Raw genomic sequence first — 26,330 nt, 5'->3', positions numbered from 1 at the left:
CCCTTGGAGACTGTTCTGTGCTTGGGGCTACTGTTTCTCCACCTCATACTAGTGTTGTGGGACGGCCCTTTAAAATGTCCTAGTGGTTCCTTTCTCTGTGTTTTTTTTTCTTCCATACAGCTCAAAGCAAAGTGTTCTATGGGTGTGCCTAACACGAGTGAGCCGAAATGTCAAACGCGTTATATGTCTTTTTATGCACAGAGCGGCCCTAAGGGGTTTAATTGACTGTGGCGCAAAGTGAGTTTGAGGCCGACGAAAGAGCAACGTGAAGATGTTTCATTAACGGACAAACAGAGCCCAATGGCTCCCATCGAATTGGCAGGGAGTGAAGATTCCCCAAAGTTAAAACACATTCGTCCACAGAGTAAGTGAACTTTCTATGGTATCCATTCAAAATGGAAAAAAGGGTTTCGCTTCCAAGTGGGTGGAAGTGAGTATGTCAGCGTAGTGTGCAGGCGTGTCAGTGTCAGCCAGTGTGTGTAACAGAGAGCATATGTCACTTAGTTGAGCACTGTCTCAATGTATACGTTTATGCTGCTTGTTAGTTCAGACCTGCTTCGAATTACGAGGACGGTCTCCACGCCGTGCTCCCGTGCTCTCTGTTCAGTGTCTGTCTACACTAAGCAGTACAGTAGGATCCCTCCTGTTCTCCGTGCGAGAGCTGCTCCTCTTCCTCGATGCGCGTGATAGACCAACTCTCCGAGCCAAACACGCAGCGTCGTTCTACGACTTCAAATATTCATCAAACAGAAAGAAAAGAGAGATTCCTCCTATCCCGCGGTAGTAATTTACCAATTATTTGGAGTACCTGCTGACAGGTACGTGTCACAGTCTGCTACATTCCCCCCGTCCCGCTCCTACCCGCCGCCCTGCCTTTCCCTGCTGCGGAGAGACCCGCGCTGCTTCAGGCACACGGCGAGACAAGACGAAGAGGAGGAGGAGGAGAGTTTGACTGCAGCTCTGATGCTTTGATTTGGGAAACGGTTAAGAGCGACGGAGCGTCGAAACTTGACGTGCTCCAAACACGCAGCCCCAGTCACTCTCAGGGCGGTTCGACTACTTTCTAAAGGAGTCCGGGAAGACAAGGCCTCTCTTTCCGAAACTCAACCAGCGAAAAAACGATACAAACACGACGAATACAAAACACACAATAAATGGCTCATTAAAGAGAGCAGACGACTACACAAACAAAGCAGCCTTCACTGGCTGTCACCAGCGCTCTCTGTGATGAGGAGCACAGTGGCGGTGCAAGAAGAAACTCTCTGAAACAGTCGCAAACCACCGCCAAAGTCACTGTGACGGATCTCTTTGCCTGCCTGCATTATGTCTCCATTTGTTTTGGTGACACATCTAACGTGGATGATAGGCATTGGGAGAACTAGGACTCCGTAGCTCAGTCTCAGTGAAACAGACCATCTCTTTCCTTCAGTAGAGGACCCCAGAGCTGAAGGGGATGTAATTCAATTAGGCCCTGTGTGTGTGTGTGTGTGTGTGTGTGTGTGTGTGTGTGTGTGTGTGTGTGTGTGTGTGTGTGTGTGTGTGTGTGTGTGTGTGTGTGTGTGTAAAGATGCGCTCCCTGAGCATTATGGGAGTTTGGAGGAGCTGGGGGTCTACATGGGGCCATCAATCGGTGTGGAAGTTCAGGCCACCGCGGGCCAGGCGTCCGGGCAGGCGGGCCACTGGAGAGGGAGGAGAGGAGAGTGCTGCCTCTCTATCTCACACTGTGCCCTGAATAAATGAACATCTCTCCAGTGTGTGTCGCGTCGAGGAGGTACTTCAAAAAAACTGCCATCGCTCACTCACCGAGCGAACGTAAAGAGCTTCTCCTCTGCCTTTTGTTAAGAAACCAATCGGAACACAACAAGACGGGACTGAACAGTCGAGTAAGAGCGCGTGGGAGGAAATAATTTGTTTTTCCAAGTTCATTCTAATTGTCAGCAAAAATAGCGAAAAGTGTGTCTTTAGGATCCATATACTGTATCAAATTAATGCATAGTAGACATCATTTAATTGCTGTATTCTCATTGGAGAAGAAAAGCTCAAGTATATAGTCCAAGGCCAAACAAACCCAGACATCCTGTGTGATTAGACAGTCAGGAAAGCAACTGCCTAAACATGCAACAGAGGAGTGTCACCGACTACTTAAGTCAAGTACAGGAAATGTGCTATAGTGCTGTCACTATGATGAACGATGACATGATTCATCCTGAACAGATTGTGAGCGGTTGCATCACGCACCGGCATTTGGGACAGTCAGATTCCAGCATTGTATGTCACAGTCTTTCCCTCAGGTAAGGCAGGTTCACTGTACATCTGGGGCAGAGGACTTCTCACGCTCATTGGGGCGGCAGGTAGCCTAGTGGTTAGAGCGTTGGGCCGGTAACCGAAAGGTTGCTAGATCGAATCCCGGAGCTGTCGTTCTGCCCCTGAACAAGGCAGTTAACCCACTGTTCCTAGGCCATCATTGTTAATAAGAATTTGTACTTAACTGACTTGCCTAGTTAAATAAAGGTTCAAAAAATAAATTGAGGCTGGAACCACTTTATGATACTAATCCCATAGACGGTCATTGACCCGGCCCATGAACATATCTGCCACACAATTCAGTTATAATTCAAAAAGCCCTGCACCATATCTAAACCTCTCTCTGCAACTGCAGCACATGTTGTGTGGCGTCTGCACGGTGACAAGCATCTTTAAGAAGCTTAGGTGCACGCCTGTACAGTGTGTGTGTTTTCAGTCGAGACCGTCTCATAAATAGTTAACAGAACGACGCACAGGAAGGAATTAACCACCTTTACTCGTCTTTAATTACTACGAAGTCCACCTCTGTACCACCGATCTATAAATACATAGTGAATCCCAAGTGGCACTGAGATATCCAATGTCTTACAGAGATATACCTCAGCAAAAAAAAAAATCCTAGCCCAAAATGTGAACCGTAACACAGAAATTGGGACAAACCATACGTCCTTCTGTGTATTTTGGGATCCCACTAATTCATTTGGATAATACAAAAAAAAAATGATATCTTAAAAAAAAAAAAAAAAATGATGAGAAAAAAAATATGAATTTGAAGAGGGAGAAAGAGAGAGAAGTCCTAGGGGGATATGTGATGAATCCAGGTCTTAGGGGTGTTCCAGGGAGTAAAATAAGGTTGAACCTCAATAGGATCAATATTCAGGGCAAAACTGCAATAAAAGTAGAAATCTGACAGAGAAAATGATCTGTAATTAGGACAAACAGCACTAAAAGCAAGTTCAAAGATAATTGTTTTTAGAGGGGTGTGTGACTGACTGCGAGGAATCCCAAGGCGGCCAGTTTGTGTGGTGGAGAGAGAAACAGAGAGAAAGAGAGAGAGAGAGAGAGAGAAAGACAGAAAGACATAGATAGAGGCTAGTGCGTGAGCGAGAGAGAGAGAGACTAGAGACAGGCGAATTAAAGAGAGAGATAGAAGGAGAGCAGAAAGAAAGAGAGCAAGTCCAAAGTGAGATGGGGGTGAAGGGAAAGTCGCTGAAGGTGAAATCTTCCATTGGTATTTGAGAAAGAAGAAAGCGAACAAAGACACCCTGCCGAACAAGCACCAATCCATCATAAGACCAGGCCATAAAAAAACAACAAGTGTCCCCAACACACTTATCCCCTCACACATCTTTCCACAAAGAGGCCTATTGTTGTTGCCTTTCACAACACATTGGGCTTTGATGGATTCTGCCCGCTTAAGAAAAGGGCCCGAATGAAAGGCAGGGTGTATGAAGAAGAAAAAAAACATGCTTAAGCAAAGATATGAATTAAAAGAAAAGAGTTTGCGAGATGGCCCAGGACCCAGGACTGTAGACTGTCCCTGAGTTGCGCCCGAGGCCTGAGCACTAAGCCAAAGCCTTCTCACAAAGACTATAGAATTCGCTTTTATCATTAGTGAAATAAAGAAATGTTAATAATAATGTCTATTGTCTCGTTATTTACCTACCTACTTCATATGCACACTACAGAGGGCTACTTTCGAAAAACCCCTGTAAATACCCTATGAGAAACAGTCTAGAGTTGGTAGTACTTTTAGTACTTCTCTTTGGAATGCTATGGGAATGTCTGTTTTTCTAACAAGCCAATCCCTAAAAAAAACTTCACCAATTCTTTAAAGTGAATGTCCACTGAAAAAGCCCTACTTGCATAAGCACCTGGTAGATCACGGCACCAAAGAAACGCCTTTTTTTTCTCCTAGGCCGCACAGTGAAGTCACTCTTGGCATGTCTCAAAACATAACATAATTGTGTTTTAAAGGACTGAGACGGGGACTAAAAATACACACAATAGCGTAGAGATGAGCAAACACCAACAACAAAAAGAGAAAAGAAAGCGTTTGTCCTTCAGCACCGTGTCTTCTCTGTGCTTTCCCACAGCATGCCAATAACTGTGGAATAAACGGATATGTGAATTAAACCCCATTGTTTTAAAGAGCTGCTGCTATATTTAGTCGCTTTCGCTTCATGCGATAGAATTTTGCCAATGTTTTTGTATTTCTGCAGTTGGACTGCATATCTCACGTTGTGTGAGCAAGTGTAAGTGTGTGTGCATGTGTAAAAAAAAAACAAAAAAAACAACAGTTCAGCCATGCGATTTTTGCAATTAGAAAAGACACAAAAATAATTATTCTGCAGCACACTCAGGCGACATATCCTGAATCGACGATGCACGGATCACGTGTTTAATAAAAAGGTTAATCAGTTGTTAATCAGAGGATTAATAACTTGTTATTTTCTTTACAAAACCATTAATATTATGCCATAAATATTTTATGTTGATGGGTCATTTTTTTGGGAGTGGGGGGTGAGAGCTAGCGTGTGCAATACACAGGCTAATGTGCATTAATCATGTTTTGGCAAAGACAAATACATTCATTCATGTTTATTAATACAACCTTGGAGAAAACAATACTCTTTACATTATTAATAAAGTATTTATCAAATGCCACAAAAGGACAGAGATTAGGGACTGGAGACTGGAGACAGCGGTCCAAAGTCAAAATGCTTGAGGCAAAAGTTCATTAACATTTAAGATAGGGCATAAACGGCTTAAGGAAGGGGAGGGGGGGGGGGGGGGTTGAGGCTGATTCCACATTGTAGGGACAGTGTCGGGAACGGGTGTGGGGGGGGGGGGGGGGGGTGAGAGTTTGTTCGGGGGGAAGGGGGTTAAACAGAGATTTTCTGTCCCTTTCTTAACAAATTACCCTACCGGTTTGCTAATCAAAGCAAAACAAATATTGCTTTTCGTTCGCTCCATTTGTTGAACGAACATATGACGTTCCCAAAATACTCATTCCCAGCTCAAATGTAATTAAATTGTGCCTTTAGTGAAAACATGCAGTGGTACTCCAATTAGTTCTGTTTTTGTCATTGGGAGAGAAAAAATTGAATCGGGCATGCCCAAGGCACCGTCGTGTCCCGGAATGACACAATGCCTTGGCGGTATGAAGTGGGTGTGTTTTTGAGATGGTGTCTGGGTACGTTGGGGTGATAGGGGTGCAGAGTGTTTATAAGTTGGTGCCTGGATGAGTTTGGGAGATGTTGTCTTGTTGTTGTGAGTGGAATACACAGTCAACGTGTTCGTAAGACGATGCATGTGTCTATTTGAGACGGTGGGTGTAGTAGGCACAAGGTTACAACGGATCTCTCGATCTCTCTCTTTCTCTGGTCTTCTTATTCTTGTTCTTCTATCTCTCTCTCTATACATAAAGCTCTGTGAAGTATGTGGGTAGCAAACTATTGAACCGGCTAACTAAGTAATTGCTTTTTTTCATTTAACTCTAAATTGTGTTTTTTATTGAGGGACTGCATGGATCGCCCTGCAAAATGTCATCCATCTACCTGTCGATGAATCTATCCATTCGTTTAGTGATTACTCTACCTGATATGCATTTTACCCATGTCTAAACACCTTTATTGGCAATCAATGGAAAGCAAAGAATGTCGGAAACTAAGTAACTTGCAGGCCTGAGGACATATACAAAATCGGATATTTGTCAATGGCCACGCATCAAGTCCTGTTGCTGGACTTCTAGATACCGAGAAAATGTATAATACCCACTGGCAGATCACAACCTAAAATGTAGAGTGTCCGTGTGTCTGTGAGTTTTGTGCCTTTGTGTGTCTGTCTGTGGCTGTGCGCATTTCTGTGTCTGTGTGCCTATATTATCTCTAATATCCTCCCCTCCGCCAATCTCCATAAACAGAGGAGAGAAGGAGAGAGAAAAGGCAAAGAGGGCAAGCAAGGGAGAGATTGAAGATGAAAAGAGAGAGGGGAGATCCATTTTGTGTTCAGTTAAACACTGATTTCATCATCTGGGTAAAACACATAACTTAAAAATGAAATCAAATATTAAAAATGACAGGCCTTATAAGTGCGGTGAGTGATCCGGGGTCACGGAGGGAGGGAGGCGCGGGCGGCTTGTCAGCCACTATCTGTCAGAGTGAATTAGAAACAATCAGGGGGGACTGAAAGGGAAGGTGATTGTTATTAGGCAGCAGGGCTGTGAGCAAGCTCCCCAGATGTGGCCATGCATATAAAAGAACAGGAAGCCAGCAGTTTAATTCAGGAAGCGCTGGCGTACACGGCCGCACAAAGCAGGAAGGGGGGGGAAAAGGCCCTTTGTTGCTAATAAGCTCAAAGTTACTTTGATAACAGGCAGGGTTAGGCGCCGGAATAAAAGCACTTTTCTTTTCTTTTTCTCTGGGGTTGTTTTCACACACCACCCTCACCAGTCAGTCAATATCTAGGAAATATAATGGGAGTGGAGAAATCAGGGGTGAAATGTAGATAAGTCGACCTTAACACGCGAAGGGGAAGAGACGGCTGTGCCCATATATCAATTACCCCCTGCTATCATAGGAGGATGATGAAGGGCTTGAGTGTTGGGCTCCAGGCCCCCCAGCCCAGCCCCCTTCGGTCCCCTCTGTCGTCTGACAGTCTCTCTCTCCCCTGCACCGGGTAGGGAGGAGGACGGACGTGCCTGCTTTTGACTCCAACGCCAGACCTGCTATCTGTCAAGGGCTCCCACCGCTCCTCTGAGACAGACATCACGCCTACAGATTGTTGTCATGGACGACGGCAGGGAGGGGAGGGGTAGATATGTACAATATGTTTTCAAAGGGAGCAGGGCTTGATCTGAATGATAAGGAGAGACGCTAATCTGCTAGGATACGGCCTCAAAGGCACATTGGCTCTGACACTGAAACCCTCGCGCCGCAGAGAAGCAGCTCCCAGGAAAACCCCTATAGACCCAGGGAGGCCAACTATCTGCATATGTCGCACTGTCACACTCCAGCAAGAACTCCATGTTCCCTTCACAAAAACACACGGCTAGGCTAAAAATGATCACTCAATCCTGGGCATTTATGTCACTGATTACACAAGAACACTGGACATGTTTCTCTGTCATTTTTGGTTTTTTTCTGAGAGACTGAGGGATTGAGGATATTTTCTACTGACAGCTTTCAGATGTTTAGCGTTTTCTATGAGTGTATCTCTACAAAGCTGCAGGTAAGGCGGGCCCTTGTCTCAAGCACTAGTAGCATTGAACTCCAGCAATGTGAAATCAATGAAATCTGAAAATGAAGGACGTTGTTGAGACTGTTGCTTTCAAAGTGCCTCCATCTCCTTTAAATGCTGAACGGCTTTCGATTCCCATTTTCTTTGTAGTCGGAGAGATATCTCCGAAAATTATCCCAGGCTTGAGATTTAGCGATCCCGTAATAGGTTTAAACTGCTAAATAAAAGCTTTCTGTTTTATCCTCGTGATCATTTGCACAGTGTACTTACACATGCTTCTCCAGTTTGTGCCTTCCAGGTTTGTGTTCGGAGTTAAGACTAGAGGGTGGTATGTGTTGTTGAACATCTTACTGCTAAATATTCCCCAGGGTAATAACAGTGTATATATGACGATTGGAAGCGTGAGAAAATGAAAGAAAGAGGGGGGGGGGGGGGGAGTTGGGTACAGAAGAGACAATAAGAGAAACATATGGAGAGAAAGAGTCAAAGGATACATGTAGAATAGTGTGTGGAGAAGAAGGAAAAGCTAGTGACAGAGAGAGAGGGAAAGGAAAAGAGTGAGAGTCAGACCAGCGGAAGGAAGAGGGACATAGATGGAGGGAGGGAGGTTGAGTGAGGTGGCTCTTATAGTCGGATCCTTCCTTACAGGACATGTCTTAGATTTCAGTGCGATTAGATCGTGAGGGATATGGGAGATGTTCGAAAGGAGCATTAGTAATTAATCACTACGAGGTCTGGGATTTCCACTTTCACTGTCTGGGGCCTGGGCCTAGCTAGCTACCCTACCAGCTTTTTTTTTTTAAAGAACACTACCCAATGTCCCTGCTTATTTTTTTTATTTTTTTTGGTGTGTGTAGCTTTCCCAGTCAGTGTTAAGAGAGAATGTAAGGGAAGCAAAGAAAAGGAATCACAAAAAAAGAAAGATATTGGGGGCTTAAGAGGCACATCATTTCCTTTCTGCAGTGTGCTAATTATTACTCCAGTCATAACGAGCTTTAGTCTCCTCCATAGACACAGACAGTGTGCTTTAAGCCTTCACACAGATCACTACTGTAGGGAAGGAGTGACCATAAAAACAGAATGGCCTTCACTTACGGTTCTTTCCTCGCCATTTCTCTTTTCTTTCTTTTTTTTCCTGCACTATGAATAAATTGAGTCTGTCCCGGACATGAAAATGTCAAATACCTAAAATACACCTAGGCTAAATAGCGTATTAATTTTTAATGCTCGCTCATCCTATGCTGCTATTCTCATATCTAGCCTGTCTGCCAACAGCTGTTGCAGGCTCCCTCACAGGGAATTTATCATCCATCTAAAAGAGTAAGGGAGCGTTGTTCAAAAGACAAGGAAGGGAGCCTTATTTTCATGGATCCATACCTCTCGTTTAATTCAAGCCTGAAACGTCTCCCTGTGATATACGAGTAGAATTCAATTACACTAATGCCAAACATAAATTGTTCATGATTCGTCCCATATTTTCCATGTTATATTGCTAGCTAGCTCTTATAAATGAAAAAGAAATAAGGTGGGTAGTCATGAAGTGGAAGTATAGTGACATTGGAGAGGTGGCACAAGGGGAGGGGGACATTTGGAACAGACATGTCTCAGTGTGGGGACTGAATGACATTCAGTGTGTTTTTAGATGGCTGATGATTATGGTAGATTATCACAATCCAGATTGTAACAAGTTACAAACATTAGCAGAAGCCTATGGTGGCAACGTAGAGAGAGAGCGATGTGAGTGTGATAGAGCTGTGCAGTGGGACAGTGTGTAACAGAAGGTGGGTGGGTGGGTGGGTGGGGGGGGGGGGGGCGTACCTTAACACACTAACTGCATACTGGTCTGGAGCCTGTCTGTCAGGTTCGAGGAGACCCAGGCAGATCACTGCCACTGAGTCACTACAGCACACAGCAATGATGACCGACCTAGAAGGATGTGTCTCTGTCCTGTCACAGAGAGAGAGAGAGAGAGAGAGAGAGAGAGAGAGAGAGAGAGAGAGAGAGAGAGAGAGAGAGAGAGAGAGAGAGAGAGAGAGAGAGAGAGAGAGAGGAGAGGGGACAGGGGGAGAGGGAAAGAGAAAGGGAGAGGGAGAGGGAAAGAGAGAGAGAGGAGAGAGGGACAGCGAGAGAGAGAGCGAGGGGGAGAGGGAGAGGGAGAGAGAGAGAGAGAGAGAGAGAGGGACAGGGGGAGAGAGAGAGAGAGAGAGAGAGAGCGAGAGATGATGTCAAGTGAAATGTAACAAATTCACTGAAAGGCAGCGATGCGCAGAGGTCAAGGAAATGCAGCCGAAAAAGGTTAAAGATGAAATCAAAGCCGTGCCTTGCAGCGGGCTGAAAATCTATCCCTCCAAGGCAAGGCCATCGCTGACGCGCGGCAGACAAGATGCTAAATACTGCACGGCACTCTGGGATCTTTCATTTTCATCCGATCAATAAGGGCTTATATTTATCAGGATTCCAAGCAGCTGCCACATCTGACAACCTCCACTTCATTTTCTCACTCCTCCCTCCTCCTCACGCTAAATTCGGGAGCCATCAACCATAAAAGAGACTGAGGCCTCTAGCTTTGCCATTTACACCCTCAGACACAATTCCATTAAAGGGACCCCCCCTTTTCTGGTTAAAAAACATGCGTTGTCCATTATGGTTTTGGCAACAGACCACCACGCTCTTCATATGCTCTTTGTTCCCCTATCCCCACCCATAAACGCCACAAAGAGAAAACCGACTTCAGACGTTCACCACATTAGACCCTTTTTCTAATGTTTGAGATTTATTTCAAAGAACCAAATTTGTGAAACCCCCCCCCCCCCCCCCCCCCCCCCGTATAATTCAAAAGTACTAAAAATGAGAAGAAGATTTTTTAAGGGGGGTGAGTTAAAATAGCTCAATCTCTAATCATCTGTACGACAATATTTGCTGTGAGGCATTCTAAATAGATTATCGCTGGTCCATCTGTCCTCATCATTGATTTATAAGGCATTAAGCTGCCTTGGAAAAGGGAGGCCTTCCCACTACAGTAAAAGGGTTCTTCTTTTCGAAATCAGGGGCAATGGCAACAGAACAACCCCCGGCACTTGTCTGCTCAAGAAACTCTTTCCTTTAAGCATTGGTGAGAGGGGAAGTAAAAATAGGACGGCTGTATCCGGTTTTAGGAAGCATGAACCTTCTTCTTTTTTTTTCTCTCTTTTTTTTTTACAAAGAGATGGGGAGGAGGGGAGGAATTGCCAAAAAAAAAACACACACAAACACAAAAACAAGGGACATCATTAACATATGAATACTATATGCAAATTGTTAGGAGAGAGCAGATGTTGGTGCATTTAATTGACCTATATGTGAATTGCATCCAAACCTTTTACTCTGTTTACTACGCCCAGTGTACAATATAACTGGATTCAGGGACTGGCACACATAACAGCAGTGTGAATGGGGAGTAGACAGAGTGAGAAACAGTTTGAACACGAGAGACGGAGAGAATAGGTGTTTCAAAGGAGAGCGGCGCCTTGACAGGAAGCTGTCAGAGCTGGATGAAACCCAAAGACAGTGCCTGGCTGTCACTGTCCCCTCTGCTGTCTCGTGCGGATGACATCACTGTGCGACTGTGGAAATGGATCACTCAATGGCCTTTGGAGAGCAATGCCGTCTGTGACATGTTACTGTACGCTGTGTTAAGGCCTGGATTACAGCACACTGTCTTTATGGATATTCATATTTAGACTTCTCCTTCCTCTCTAATTCTCCCTGCCATTAGCTTCTCCCTCTTTCTACCCTTTCTGCCGGAGAAAGGAGAGAAGTCACGCATCTTAAGCTGAAATGTTTGCATGGGTGAGCCATGAGAAACACAGATGCTATTTTCAGCTAGGCTCTGCCTCCTTGTCTCCCTCCCTTTCTCCTGCTTGGGAATGTCATTAAATTGTATTAAATAGCCTTTTGTCCAGAGGGCAAGGACCACCCGATATATGATAATACATTAATGCCCCAGTGTTGCAGCCAGTGAGCTGAGACGATTTTAAGGCCGAGAGCTGGGCGGAACAAGCATGAAGCACCATTGTGTGTGTGTATTTGTGTATTTGTGTGTGTGTGTGTGTGTGTGTGTGTGTGTGTGTGTGTGTGTGTGTGTGTGTGTGTGTGTGTGTGTGTGTGTGTGTGTGTGTGTGTGTGTGTGTGTGTGTGAGTGTGTGTGCGCGTGCTGCGCGCGCACGCGCGTGTCTATACGCATGCACGAGGCTCTCTAACAACTGTGACACATACTAATAGAAACATACCTAATAAATAACAAGCTTTCAGGGTCTGGCAAGCTGACATTTTCTCTGTGAGCAGGACAATTTCATATCTGCGGTGCAGGGAACCAAATTGCATCACACGGAGATGCCAGCGGATTAGCATAAAAATTAACACTTAAATTTCAGCTTATTGCCAACCCCACTCCTGCTCCTCCTGCCACACAACAATCAATTCCTCTTATAAATCTGATTAGATTCCATGACGCTTATTATCCTAGGCATGTCCCTACACTGCCTTCCAAGGCTCCAACACTATTTGTTTAAATAGAACGAAAGAGCTGATAAATCCATAGGTGTGTTCCTCATGCACACGCATGCCACCTCTCCACCTACTCTCGCTCTCTCTCTCCCTCTCTCTCTCTCTCTCTCTCTCTCTCATAGTTGGTCTGATCTGCAGATCACCAACGATGTGGAACAATAGGGAGTGAAATCGATCTTGACGGATATGCCGTAGCACTGTACAACTTAGCTGATGTCCAGATCTGGGGGGGGAAAAAGCACAGAACTAGCTCATGCATTTCAACAACAACAAAAAAGAAGAAGAAGTTAACACTTGGTATGGCCTCCGATGTTCCGAGCTTGTTTATATATGACGGTCTGGAGACCATCTTTGCTTGATCTCCCCCATTGACCACCTCCCTCTGATGACAACTCGATCCATGAACTTACATCTCATGAACGATGCTGTTGTTTTCTAAATTGCTCGTCCTTCTTGAGGTTCTTTATGTAATGAATAGCGCTACAGAAGTTGAAAAGTTATTCTAAAAGGTCAATCCGATGTCAACGTTTTTTGGTCTTTTTCTTCTCTTGACCAGCACTAAAGTAGGCCTTTTCAGTCATAAAGTATGCCTTTTCAGTCATAAAGTAGGCCTTTTCAGTCATAAAGTATGCCTTTTCAGTCATAAAGTATGCCTTTTCAGTCATAAAGTATGCCTTTTCAGTCATAAAGTAGGCCTTTTCAGTCATAAAGTATGCCTTTTCAGTCATAAAGTATGCCTTTTCAGTCATAAAGTAGGCCTTTTCAGTCATTCATCAAGTGCACAGCTATTTCCAATGGCCTCCGTGTTGATCTAGGGGGAAATTGGAGCAAGGAAAACCATCTCATGTTGGAAAGCTTAATACTGTTGCAATGAAAAATTTTTCAACGTAGTACTTTCGAAAATATTGCACAAACATGTAGTAAAAGCAGAACGCACGTTGGGTGGCTTGCTAGGCAGAGAGACGGGGCTCACTTTTGTTTAGACGAATGGCATTTCATCGCATCCAGATGTCTTTAAGCACCATCCCTGCACTCCATATACAAACATTTCTATCTAACTGCATTCCTCCCCCATGCTTAAGAGTGTCCCGGTCCCCTCCACTCACCCAGACTATAGCTCGTGTTAAGGTGAATTACCATTCAGATCCAGGGCTTTAAGACTGGAGGATGAAACGTGATTAAGAGTTCCTGTCTTGTGTCGTGTGTATGCCTGCTCTGGGCCTTCTGGCTGTGAACAGGAGAGACGTTTTTATCCTCTCCTGGGTTGAGAATTCCACGCCGGCGTGACGCCGCGTCACATTGTAGGCCACGCGCCTGAGGAGATCTGGGACAGAGGTGTGCCAAGGCTGAGTCAGGCATTACAAAATAAGACTAGTATATAGGCCCCCGATTTGATGCCCAAACTGCTCTACGACACAGTGGAGCAAAGATGGGAAAAGAGGGAGCAAGAGAGAGAGAGAGAGAGAGAGAGAGAGAGAGAGAGAGAGAGAGAGAGAGAGAGAGAGAGAGAGAGAGAGAGGGAGGAATATGAAACAGAGGGAGTAAAAAAGAGAGAGAGTGAACGTCTGATGTTATAAGTGGATAACAACAGCCCCTGCTATGCAGCAGCGGAGGCGCAGAATCATTTAAACCAGCTAACCCCTCCTCACCCTCTAGCCAACCCTCTATTCTTATGTTAACACAGCTAAAGAGGAGTGGGCCCACCCAGCAGTAGAAACTTAAGTCCATGCTTCAGGAAAAAATAATCTATTTCTCTCCAAAGGCTAATGTAACTTTACTCACTTACACCGTCCATAAGCGCAAACTCCAGCAATACCAATACATTTACTGTGCCTTTAAAGCATATTACCTTTCACAGAGTTTAAGAACAATAAACGGGGTGCTTAGCTGGTCTATTTTCTCTCTGTAATGCCTCGCAATGGTGGGGGAAGAATTTGAAAGTCTTTAAATTCAGAGTAAACACTGCTCTCTTTGTTGATTGTACAGTCTATTTTTTATTTTTTTATTTTTTGGGGGGGGGGATATTTTTTTCTCCTTCAGAGCCTGTTGTTTTCTCTCCAAACAATACATCCCCTCTCACATCTGAAGTACACACCTCGCTGACATTTTATAGGTTAAACCCTGTGAACGGAGAGTCATACTTTGTACCGGCGGTTTATTTTTATGGCCGTGTGTAATTAAGACAGCATGTCCTATCTCTCAGCCATCTATGCCAAGGCCTTTATTTAAACAACTTTATTGTGAAATGTTTGCGTTCTCAGCATTCGGCAGGGGCCACACACAGATTATTATTTCATACTTCTCCAGGACTTTCTGAAGAGTTTACGCTTAGAGCGGTTATTGTTTTTGATTACCGGCAGTCTCTTAAGACTCGACGCGACCGGCTAAAAAACATGTTTACAGAATCCGGGTGTGAACTTGAAGGCCTTACCCAGGCCAAATGTACATTCTCCATATGATTTATGGACGTCAGATTAAACTATTTATGTCCACGCACGGCTGTTTAAATTCACTGCTTGGGTTTTTTTTAAGAGTGCACGTGCATGTTTGTATTCTCACTGTGTTTAATGGAATTTGATGGAAAGATTGAATGTTTACACTTCATCAGAAGTGATACAAAAATAATAGTAGGCTCAGCAAATGCTTATTATCAGCTTATTGGAGTAGTAATATCTAATGTCTACCCATAGAAAAAGTGGTTTCCAGTATCCCCAACACACACACACCACACACACACACACACACACACACACACACACACACACACACACACACACACACACACACACACACACACACACACACACACACACACACACACACACACACACACACACTGCAAACTTGCATATCCACAAACCAAAAACTCACATTAAGGTTGTCTGGGGGCCTACAAGGCTGTGGGGGTCACTGTGTGTCTGGCTGTCTAAGAGGGTGGCTTTGGCAGTCTCTGTGTGGTTTCAGGACCAGGCTGAACATAAAAGTGAGTTATGTTTGTGGAGAGACAACACTAGACAGGATCAGGCTGAAAGTAAAAGTGAGTTATATTTGTGGAGACTCAACACTAGACAGGATCAGGCTGAAAGCAAAAGTGAGTTATGTTTGTGTAGACACAACACTAGACAGGACCAGGCTGAAAGCAAAAGTGAGTTATGTTTGTGTAGACACAACACTAGACAGGACCAGGCTGAAAGCAAAAGTGAGTTATGTTTGTGTAGACACAACACTAGACAGGACCAGGCTGAAAGTAAAAGTGAGTTATGTTTGTGTAGACACAACACTAGACAGGATCAGGCTGAAAGCTAAAGTGAGTTATGTTTGTGTAGACACAACACTAGACAGGACCAGGCTGAAAGTAACAGTGAGTTATGTTTGTGGAGAGACAACACTACACAGGATCAGAATCCGGAGCAGATATATTTTAATGGTGTCTTCTGATGACTGATGCTCAGTACACCAGCATGCACAATTTAAGTGTGACACATCACAGTGAGTCAGGTGGTGGTAGAGCACAGGGCACATCCAAGATTCTTCCAGTCAAGAAGGCTTGCTTTTAACACGTACACATGCACCACCTATCACACCTTTGATGCGCCATACTATTCTGCTTTTTAGAAATATACAGCAAAGGATGCCGACAATCAAGGGTGGGAAAAGGGTGGACTGGTCACACTCCAGCAGTCACATGTACTGTACTCCATGCCTTGTTAAAAGCCACCATACAGACACTCACTTTTATACAACAAAATTCAAAAGGTTCTATTTAATGTCCATCCTTACTTATCCTGTGTAAAAAAAAACATCCGCTTGCCCCTGAAAGAAAAGAAAAACCCAATCCCAGACATGAATGTTGGTAAAAGGCCTTTGGGCGTAAGCATGCTTTTTCATTCTCTGTTCCTAATAGAAAGCTCTCTACCGCCGTTCCCCTTGTAACTCACAGCCGTCCCATAGGAGTTGGCTGTGATAAACACAGGGTGAATATCTCCTATGAATCGCTGGCCATCTATGGGCTCGGGGCTGTTGCTGTTGTGTGCAGACGGGACTTCCGAAGCCTAGGTTTACAGTCTTTTGATGAAGAAAATGAAATGATTTTTACTTTTAAGATGCTCTACGACCACCCGACCTCGCTAGTCGCTTCATTTCTGTTCTGAGTTCAGGTGTTCCTTTTTCACTCCCTCTGTCTGCTGCTACTTGAGCATATCTACTAAGACCCAGCTATATGACTGGCCTGTTACTGACTAGGTGAGAAAGCTACTAGAAGCTCATACTCTTGCTGCTATCCTAATAGTGCATACTGTATGTCCGAGGTTGACTAGCTACATTGGAGTAGTTTAAATAAAGCGGAAAAACGTTCTCAGTACTGACTCCATCTGTTTAATAGCTTGACTTGTGCTTAAGGGTAGATGAGTGCCAGGAAGTCTGACCTGAGGCTTGTTAAGGGAACTAGATGGGTGGATTGTGTCTCTGTGACACACAGGCATAGACACACCAGTCATCTATAAACTCGCCAGAGAGGGAGACCCCAGTCTCTCCAGGCACATTAGGAAACCGCTCAGCGACGGGTTTGCACTTGTGCCACAAATCATGCTATTCCCACATTGCATTGGAGTTGAGTTCAAGCGTAACGGCGTGTGCGTGTGTGTCTGCAAACAATCTGTATAACCTACACAGAACCTGGCCCTGCCTGGAGCAAGGCAAAGCCCACGTGAGAGGCTTGTTCTGCAGCACACAGGCTGTCTCTCTCTGTCACTTCCCTCACAAGTCCTCAGACCATCATTACCCCACACCTAGTTTCATACATTGGCAAATCAACACACACACACACACGCGCGCACATACACAGCCTTTTACCACAACCTGCCCGACTACACTATGCTAATGTGGTCTACCCCGACAACAGATCGAAGCCATACTACCAGATCTTGGCTTTAGTGTAGCCTTGTATATCCCTCTCCCCCAAACGCATATGCTGTAGAAGCACCACAGCATAGGGAGTCAGGGCAGACATTTCTTTACCTCAGCCTCACAGCATAGAGAGTCAGGGCAGACACTTCGTTACCTCAGCCTCACAGCATAGGGAGTCAGGGCAGACATTTCTTTACCTCAGCCTCACAGCATAGGGAGTCAGGGCTGACGCTTCTTTACCTCAGCCTCACAGCATAGGGAGTCAGGGCAGACACCTCAGCCTCACAGCATAGAGAGTCAGGGCAGACACCTCAGTCTCACAGCATAGGGAGTCAGGGCAGACACCTCAGCCTCACAGCATAGAGAGTCAGGGCAGACACCTCAGCCTCACAGCATAGGGAGTCAGGGCAGACACCTCAGCCTCACAGCATAGGGATTCAGGGCAGACACCTCAGCCTCACAGCATAGGGAGTCAGGGCAAACACCTCAGCCTCACAGTATAGGGAGTCAGGGCAGACACTTCTTTACCTCAGCCTCACAGCATAGGGAGTCAGGGCTGACACTTCTTTACCTCAGCCTCACAGCATAGAGAGTCAGGGCAGACACTTGTTTACCTCAGCCTCACAGCATAGAGAGTCAGGGCAGACACTTCGTTACCTCAGCCTCACAGCATAGAGAGTCAGGGCAGACACTTCTTTACCTCAGCCTCACAGCATAGAGAGTCAGGGCAGACACTTCGTTACCTCAGCCTCACAGCATAGAGAGTCAGGGCAGACACTTCGTTACCTCAGCCTCACAGCACAGGGAGTCAGGGCAGACACTTCTTTACCTCAGACAAAGGGAAACAGATCGAACAGGCCACCTGGCCACCGCCAAGTAAGCACTTCTCGGACTGAGACGAGAGCGCTGAAACTGGAACCCCTCTGTAGGGTCATGTCACCAGCACACATGGACCAAACGTCCATTCATCTTTAAGTACAGGACACAGAGGGAAAACAATTTTGGTTGAAAATATAACCTTGGGGCAAGTCCCAACACTACATAAAATAATGTAATGGGTAAATACAGGGTGCTTCATATTACAGATCATTCTGATGTGAAATGTTTATTGGTGATAGAGAACATTGGTTGCTGACCATTGGAGACCTGGGATGGCATGGTTTATGGTCCACACACACGCACACGCACAGTGCACGCCACCCAGAGCGCTATCGATCGCACCTGGCTCCGACACACTCTCATCGGTGTCATTCAAACCCTCTCAATTTTTAATCACCAGTTCAACACTAGATCCAGTCCCTCCACTGGGCTACACACACACACACACACTCGCGCATACACACTCGCGCGCACACACACACACACACACACACACAGTACACTTACTGTAAGCAAGGTTAGACACACACACACACATGCACACATGCACACACACACTCGCGCACACACACACACACACACACGCAGTACACTTACTGTAAGCAAGGTTAGACTGCACAACCGACCAGAAAGAACACAACAGGCACACAGACAGGCTCATACAATAGATCTCATGGCTTTTAGAAAGCCCACCAACTTTTCTCCTTCAGCTTGACCTTGCTCGAGTGATATTCATTACATCATTAAGTTACCTCTTCATTAACTTTTCATTATTTATGGAGGCTTTGGGGAGGGGAGTCTTTATCAAATAGTATCTTTCGTTGAGCTCACTATGTAGAGGACAGCTCCCCCTGAGAACCAGCCCGGTATCTTTCTCTCACTGCCAACAGGAGTATCAGCCATGAGCCCTGTCATCCCATACCTCAAAAATACTGCTCTGTTCAGACTGGGGGGCAGCTACTCTGGCTTACAAACAGAGGGCGTGTCCTCTATAAAATAGTCACAGGGATTCTAGCATAGCTTTATAGCCACAGCATATAGTCATCAGTTATCTTTCTGTCCCACTCCTATCTTTTCCCCTTCATTGATTTAATATATTTATATTACAATGTCAAACTTCTGTACAATGACCTCTGACTCATCCAAACATCTCTGGACAGAACACATAAACATATTTGTGTTTCTCTAGCCTTACATGAGCACCATTCTGTTCCCGAGCGTTCGTGGCGATCTGTCATTAGCGATACATCGGCCCGAACGCAGCCACAGATTGCGTTTAAAAAAGTTCTGGCCACCGACCATTTAGCATCACCAGCCAATTATAAATGGCAAATCACAATACGCAGATTTTTTTTCTCCCTCCCCTCCTAACAGCAGACCCTGGCAAGGCTCCACGGCTTCTCTTGAATAATGTGGTGATAGCCCTTTGTGCTAGGAGCTGCCCGGCCATTTGTTATTTCACACAATGAGCTGAGAGAGAGAGAGAGAGAGAGAGAGAGAGAGAGAGAGAGAGAGAGAGAGAGAGAGAGAGAGAGAGAGAGAGAGAGAGAGAGAGAGAGAGAGAGAGGCGATTAGGGGTCTGGATGGCACAATGACCCGAACACCCCCTGTACCAAAAGAGCCCGTCCCAAATAGACTACAGTAATGCAGCCCTATACTGTAGTCAGGCTAGCGAGCCGCCTCTCAATCTCCAGACCATCTAAAGATCATTTGTCAATTACAGGAGGCTAATGCATCGGGAGGCGAGAATCCCCACTGAAATAAAAGGGAGGGGAAAAAAGCGAGAAGAAAAAAAAAATCTCTCGAGAAACGCTCACACGCTAATAATATAACTTAAACATGCTGAGAGAGAGCATTATGCGCAAATGGAAATCAAAAAAGAAAAACACAGTGTAATTTAAACTGGGGCAGGGCTGGAATGGGTTTATCTTACAAATGGTAATCTCTCTCTCTCTCTCTCTCTCTCTCGCTCTGCTCCTTTTGAGTAAGAAGACCAGTGTAATATTATCACGGGAAAAGCATTCACTATGAGATGGGTCTCTGCCCAGTCAAAAGGAGATCTATGTTTTGTGTTGAAAGGGTTAAAAAAGGTGACCCTGAAGCCTTGATAATGGTTGTGGAAATCCTTTCTGGGGGACTATGGCAGCCAGGATTTTCAACACACAAAGGTAAAAGTCTCTGAGGTGAATGACATCTCCACAATAGCACATCGCTCCCATGGCCTTTAACATACCTAGTCTGCTACAACACAAGGCACTCCACAGATTAAGAAATCACATCCACGGCCTCAAAAAGTGAACATCGTAAAACATACAAAACATTTCCAAAAAATCGACCAGAACAAACCGCTCCCTCTATAAGATAGACATGTCGCGGTAAACAACACTCAAGGTCGCCGAGCGTTATTCCCGAAGATAATGAAATAAACTATTTCAACAATTAAACCTGTGTATTCATCTTCAGTGGAGCTTGAGTTATAAAAGAGTGTGCAACATTTCAAGGCTTTCGCCGAAACCTCAGTGAGACAATGGATGAACACAAACAAAAACACACACACACACACAAGGCCCAGTCAGTCTGACGTTATCTTGTAAGACTTGTGTTTCCGAGCAGCTGCATTGCTGAAAAGAGGTGTGCTGATATATTCTAATCACTTTTTTTTTTAGCCTGGCTGATTATCGCATCAAATGGGCTGTGGCGTGATTGGTTGTTTTAACCGAGAATTGTTCAGTAGAACAGAATGTTACCGTCCTCCTTTAAGATCTCTGTGTCCCCTCCCCACTAGCAGAATAATCAGCAGAGGGGAAGGAAATCCAGAATAACTTTGTTTCACTTTGTTCAGTTGTTGCTTATTTAGTCCTTCTTTGAAGAACGTTTCCTGGTTTGAGAAAGGCTGCGTAAAGGTGGGCATATCTGAAATGATTCCTGATTGTAATTGTCAATTTGAGGAGGCAAAGAATCTGGCTAGCCCAGGTATGACCCAGCTAGCGTAAAAAGTCTCCTTAACTTAAATGACATCATTGTGTGAGAGAGATCCTATCACTCTGAGCCCCTATCCAGCTGTCCTGCTTCATTTCCATCCCTCTCCCCTTCCATCTCCTCTTTAAGAGACTAAAGCGCTGCACACGCTCCACTCCACGGATTACAGACGCACACTCATTCCCTCTCAATCCCTCCCGTGTCTTCACGATTCTCCGTCATCCCAAGACATAAGCCATCGGGAATATTGGAAAGTTGTGCCGAGTTCAGATTGGATCTATGTAGCGATGACAGAATACATCATCCGACAGCCACGCTAAGCTCCCGCTGAAATAGTTGTGTCTGCCGCACGGCATTACTGTCACGAGACGGAGCGCACTACTCTGCTTCTCCCCCGTTAGGCCGCACCTTCAGGGAATACGCCGAGACACCTAGGGCAGGCCCCACCGAAGAGCTGAGTCCTACACCACAGCCAAACAGTCACAGCGACACAACAGCAACCAGAGAGAGAGAGAGACCGAGAGAGAGAGAGAGAGAGAGAGAGAGAGAGAGAGAGAGAGAGAGAGAGAGAGAGAGAGAGAGAGAGAGAGAGAGAGAGAGAGAGAGAGAGAGAGAGAGAGAGAGAGAGAGAAAGAGCGAAAGAGAATGAGCGAGAGAGAGAGAGAGAGAGCGAGAGCCTTCTCAAGAGCAGGAAATTCCTCCTCATCTCATAGGCAATTGGATTAGTTAATGATAACACATCACCTCAACACTCCAGCTCCGTTCTTCATTACTTCACACCCTACAGCTAGAGCTCATGCATCATGCATGTGATGACTTAAGTTGCGGGTTACATCTAAGTCTATGTTACCAGACTGTATACGTCGGCAAAATGTGCATGTACCTGTTCTGTACACGACGGTATGCGGGTGTGGGATAAATCAATATGGTATTGAGTTGAACTTAACTTAGTCATGTCCTAGGACCTCACACATGCCTTACACAATCCCCTGTAATCAAAGACTGCAGCCTTAACTGTCAGAGAGGGATCCCTGCCAGAGAGAGCGGGGTAGGGGTGGGGGGTAGACTTCCCCCCCAGACCCTAGAGATGAGTTGTCACATGCGCTCCATCACAGAGTGCCTTTATTAGCCGAGGCGTGGGTCTTACCCTCACTGTCATCTTCAAATATGGCGAACACCTGCTCAAGGGCGCGCAACACAATCACACAGAGCCTGCAAAGAATTAATTTAGAGTTTGGGTAATTGCAACAAAAATATGAAATCTGGACGCGTCACATCCATTTCTCAGGCCCCAACTGAGAGTAATTTGAAACAGCTTCCCATCGATGGACTTTTCATCTTTTTTTCTCTCTGAAAGCCGTGCAGTTTCTTTTATAACACACAGATATCCAGACAGTTATTTGCTTAAGAGGGACAACTGACAGAAATTCTTTATGCTTCTATAACCCCCCCCCCCCCATACCGCTCCCGCCTCAAATTGCACATGTCTAAGATATATGATGGTTTTGGTGCCAGCATCTATTCCGCCAATAATATAAATTAGCAATGCAATAAGATTTGCAACGCTGCCACAATCAGCCCTGAATGCATGAGCAAATCAGCCGCCTTCTCTCACCCACCCATGCCAGTGTTGCTTTTTACTCAGTCACATAATGATCCCTCTATCCGTCTAGCTCTGAGACTCAAGCACTGCTAATAATTCATGCCACTTTTTATATGCCATTGTGGCTGTTGATGTTCCTCATCACTGAACCCTGCATGACTGGTGCCACAATTACGTGTGTGTGTGTGTGTGTGTGTGTGGTGTGTGTGTGTGTGTGTGTGTGTGTGTGTGTGTGTGTGTGTGTGTGTGTGTGTGTGTGTGTGTGTGCATGTATGTGTCTGGTGCGCGCTCTGATCGAGATTAGTTTGAATGGTTAGGAGGGAACAGATGTCAGCGCATGTCGACTGCCAGGAAGACTGAACAAAGCCAATCACATTCATTCCCTTCCTGTCCAAATGCAGTATAAGAGGGGACCTGAAAAACAACCCATGGCATTAACTGTGAGCATGCCATCCCCTTCCATCTCGCACCGTGTATAAACCAGCACATGCTGCCCGCCTGCTTGGCACACAGAGGGACACCGTCCATCTCATTCAGGATAAATCGCTTACATGATTAGAGACGTGGAGGAGTGTAGAGGCAAGATACAAAATGGCGTCGGAATATGATCTACCCTCAATGATAGCTTAGTCATTCATGAGATAAGCATCGCAAGTCATTCAGCGCTGGGACCTATACCCAAAAATGATCATCTCACACGCAAACTATCTTCTGTCATAACGATCAGTTCCCGTGTGCTGTTTGATTCCAACTGTTACGTTAAGTGATGTTCCCGTGTTCAACATCATCTACTTACCAGAATCACTATCAACGCGCACACAGGCGTGCACACGCACGGTGGGCTTTTTCGTACGCTCGGATAGGAGTGTAAATCGAATTCAGGTGACAAACAAGCGTCTTAATTATTTTGGAAAATGTAGTCATGCGGAAAATCATATTCACCAGACGATAATGAAGAGGAAACTGAGGAGGACAACAGAAGTGGATCTATGCCACGTTGTTTGACCTCTGACCCACACAGCATGACTCAGACCCAGAGGGAAAGACGAGTGAAAACAATAGCACCCCTACTTATTGGGGCGTATTGGGATAGTGCGTAATCGGATCGATAATCCAACGTCCTTGGTAATCAGCTTCAGACTGCCTTTGATAAGAACGAAGGTAATGCGTTAGACCATTTAACAGACGTTCTGTGACGGACATCTCATGGAACATACGAAGATAATAACAGTTTTTTTCCCCCGACAACTGGAGCGGCATTCTTGCTGTTATTTTACTAAGGCCCTTGACACTATGGCTTTACAGGGCTTTTTGAGTCTTCTGAAATGTTTCCACATGGTCAGGTTTCTGAATGCTTATCATGATATTGATTATGACACCCCTCTTCTGCATCAAAGGAGACGCGCCTCCACAAACAGGCGTCTGTGCTTCATTTCATTCTATCAGACCAACAGCCAGTGCATCATAAAAGAATTGGCACTCGCCATGTTAACCCCTTACCCTACATTGGTTTGGTTTCTTTATTTGTCTGCAGATATTCTGTATCTACCTGCTCTATAGAGGCCAAATGCGTTTGGGATATAGATACTCTGAGCTATGTACTGACCGGGCCTGGAACGGTTGAAAGTATAGAAGGGGAGAGAGAGAGAGAGAGAGAGAGAGAGAGAGAGAGAGAGAGAGAGAGAGAGAGAGAGAGGAGAGAGGGAGAGAGAGGAGAGAGAGAGACAGAGAGACAGAGAGACAGAGACCGTGACAGCAAAGCATCGTGGTACCTGTGCTCACAGAAGTGCGCATGGCAATACCTCTGCTCTGTTTTTTCTGTCCTTTCTTCCCAGACCCTTGCCTGGTGTGGACAACTGGGTCTGTGTAAATGTGAAGGAATGATCGGTGTAGCAGTCCAAGACGGACATGGGGTTAAAGTGACTGGTAAGAGTATCAACTCTCAGAACCACCCCCCAGTTTTGAAAGGAGTTCTGCCAAGTTGACTGTCGCAGATCCAACAGCGCATGTTTTTCACGACACACAGAGGAGGACGAATGACAAAACACCACTCTCACCAGATGCCTTGAAGTAACACATTGATTGAAACCAGCCCCTTCAATGGTACTCTATGTCTCTCTGTTCGTGTGTGTGTGTGTGTGTGTGTGTGTGTGTGTGTGTGTGTGTGTGTGTGTGTGTGTGTGTGTGTGTGTGTGTGTGTGTGTGTGCGTGTGCGTGCGTGCGTGCGTGTTTTATGGTGAGAACAATAACGGGTAAATCTTCTCCTCATGCAGAGCGAGGTAACCCATAGCGTCATGTGACCGTCATAGAGAGTGAGTGACAGAGCCTTGGAGATGTGGTGTGGGGAATCCGGTGACCTTTCCCCCCTCGGCTGCATTGTAAACCACACTCTATTTCCCATCCTACTTTAACAGCCTGTGAGTGGTGTGTAACCCCGAGGTTAAAGAGCAATCTGTAACCAATTAACCATTTGACTAGCAAAGCCTGCATTCCGTGGATGGGAGGAATGCACAGAGCAGTGGAAAACCTCTGGCTGGATGCAGGCGTGTTGGTGGTGGCGACAACTGAGCGAGGGGTTACGAGTGAAGGGGGAGCGGGGATGATGGGGTTAAAGCCTTTCATGGTGACACTGGGACCCAACACTACCTGGTAAAACCATCAAACCTGACCACGATTTACGGGGTCTTGTGGTGTGGCCCTGGTAATCAGGCCCAGGCTTGGTACACAACGCCGCTTCTTCGTCTCCCCCCCCCCCCCCCCCCCCCCGCCCCTCCACTCCGCCTCCCTCCAACAGGAGAGAGATACATAAAGGGAGAGAGAGAGAGAGAGACAGAGTGGGAAGGAGGGAGAGAGTGGAGACAGAGAAAGGGAGCAGAAAGAGCGACGGAAGGAGAGGAGTCTTTGGGGCCGGCTCCCTCCTCTCCATCCATCAGTGTGTCTGCAGCGGGATCAGGGCCGTGTAATGAGCCGTGGGCCCCCTTACACGTGTTGACGCGCCGCAAAATAAGATCCATTTACCTACATGGCCGCTAGCGACTGGAGGGGAACGCACGTTCCGCCCGCTGCCCCACCCCCCAATCTCGGAGGTGAACCCACCCCTCGAAAAACTCGGAGCTCTGTCTGCTCTGTCTCTGGGGAGGGGGGGGGGGGCAGTCAGAGGAGGAGGAGAGGGGTGATCCTCTTACACAGACAGACAGAAGCAATTGAACTCTAGTGTCACATGACTTCAAGGCATCGCTGTCAAGGGGGACTGAAACAGTCAAGGAAGTGACCCCGTAAATGTTGCACTTGACCATGTGGTTCGATTGGACAGGATGTGACTTCCATGAGTAGAACATTATAAACTATTCTTCTTGATTTGTGTGGATATAATTATAAACCATCCGCTGAATTAGTATCACAATTGACATAATGGTTTTGTATAGATGATCAATTTTTGACAGTTTACTGAGAGATCTGATAAATCACAAAGATCTGATAAGACCGTAAATGAAGAAAATCGAAGCTCATATCCATAAGGTACCATATCTAACCAAGCTATTTTCTCTTCGTTTGTCTTCCTGTCCACTGTCCAGCCATTTTCACACCACCCTAAAGAACTAACGATGCATTTAAAGGGAGAATTAGCGGGAGAGCAGAGGGGAAACGGCCTTTTCACGAGTGTACAGCGGGCCAGAGAGCTCAGCACACAGCCCTGCGTCATAGTGTTCATACTGTACCTACGTGGGAATATGCATCGTAAAAGACGACACCGATTCCACACATTGTCCTCAGAAAACAAAAGAGAAAGAGAGAGTAAGGACAGAGCGAGAGAGAGAGAGAGAGAGAGAGAAAGAGAAAGGACAGAGAGCGAGAAAGAGAGATAGAGAGAAAG

The 26,330-nt window shown here is 45.7% G+C and overlaps 1 protein-coding gene across 7 annotated transcripts in view; it reads right to left on the bottom strand.

Annotated features, from left to right (window-relative positions):
• LOC106562015 (zinc finger protein 536-like) overlaps positions 1 to 26,330 on the bottom strand; it is a 185,707-nt gene that overhangs the window by 119,883 nt on the left and 39,494 nt on the right. For 5 of the 7 annotated variants that reach the window (XM_045689040.2, XM_045689038.2, XM_045689047.2 and 2 more), the window contains one exon: positions 9,364 to 9,492. The exons of the other annotated variants lie outside the window; for them this stretch is intronic. The gene's annotated coding sequence lies outside the window, so the exon portion shown is untranslated. The remainder of the gene's footprint in view (positions 1 to 9,363; positions 9,493 to 26,330) is intronic. 7 annotated transcript variants of the gene reach the window in all.

The sequence above is a fragment of the Salmo salar genome, chromosome 11, assembly GCF_965601325.2.
Source record: "Salmo salar chromosome 11, fSalSal1, whole genome shotgun sequence".
Classification (NCBI taxonomy): Eukaryota; Metazoa; Chordata; class Actinopteri; order Salmoniformes; family Salmonidae; genus Salmo; species Salmo salar.
The sequence above is the reverse complement of the archived record's forward strand: the minus strand, read 5'-3'. Positions and strand labels throughout refer to the sequence as shown.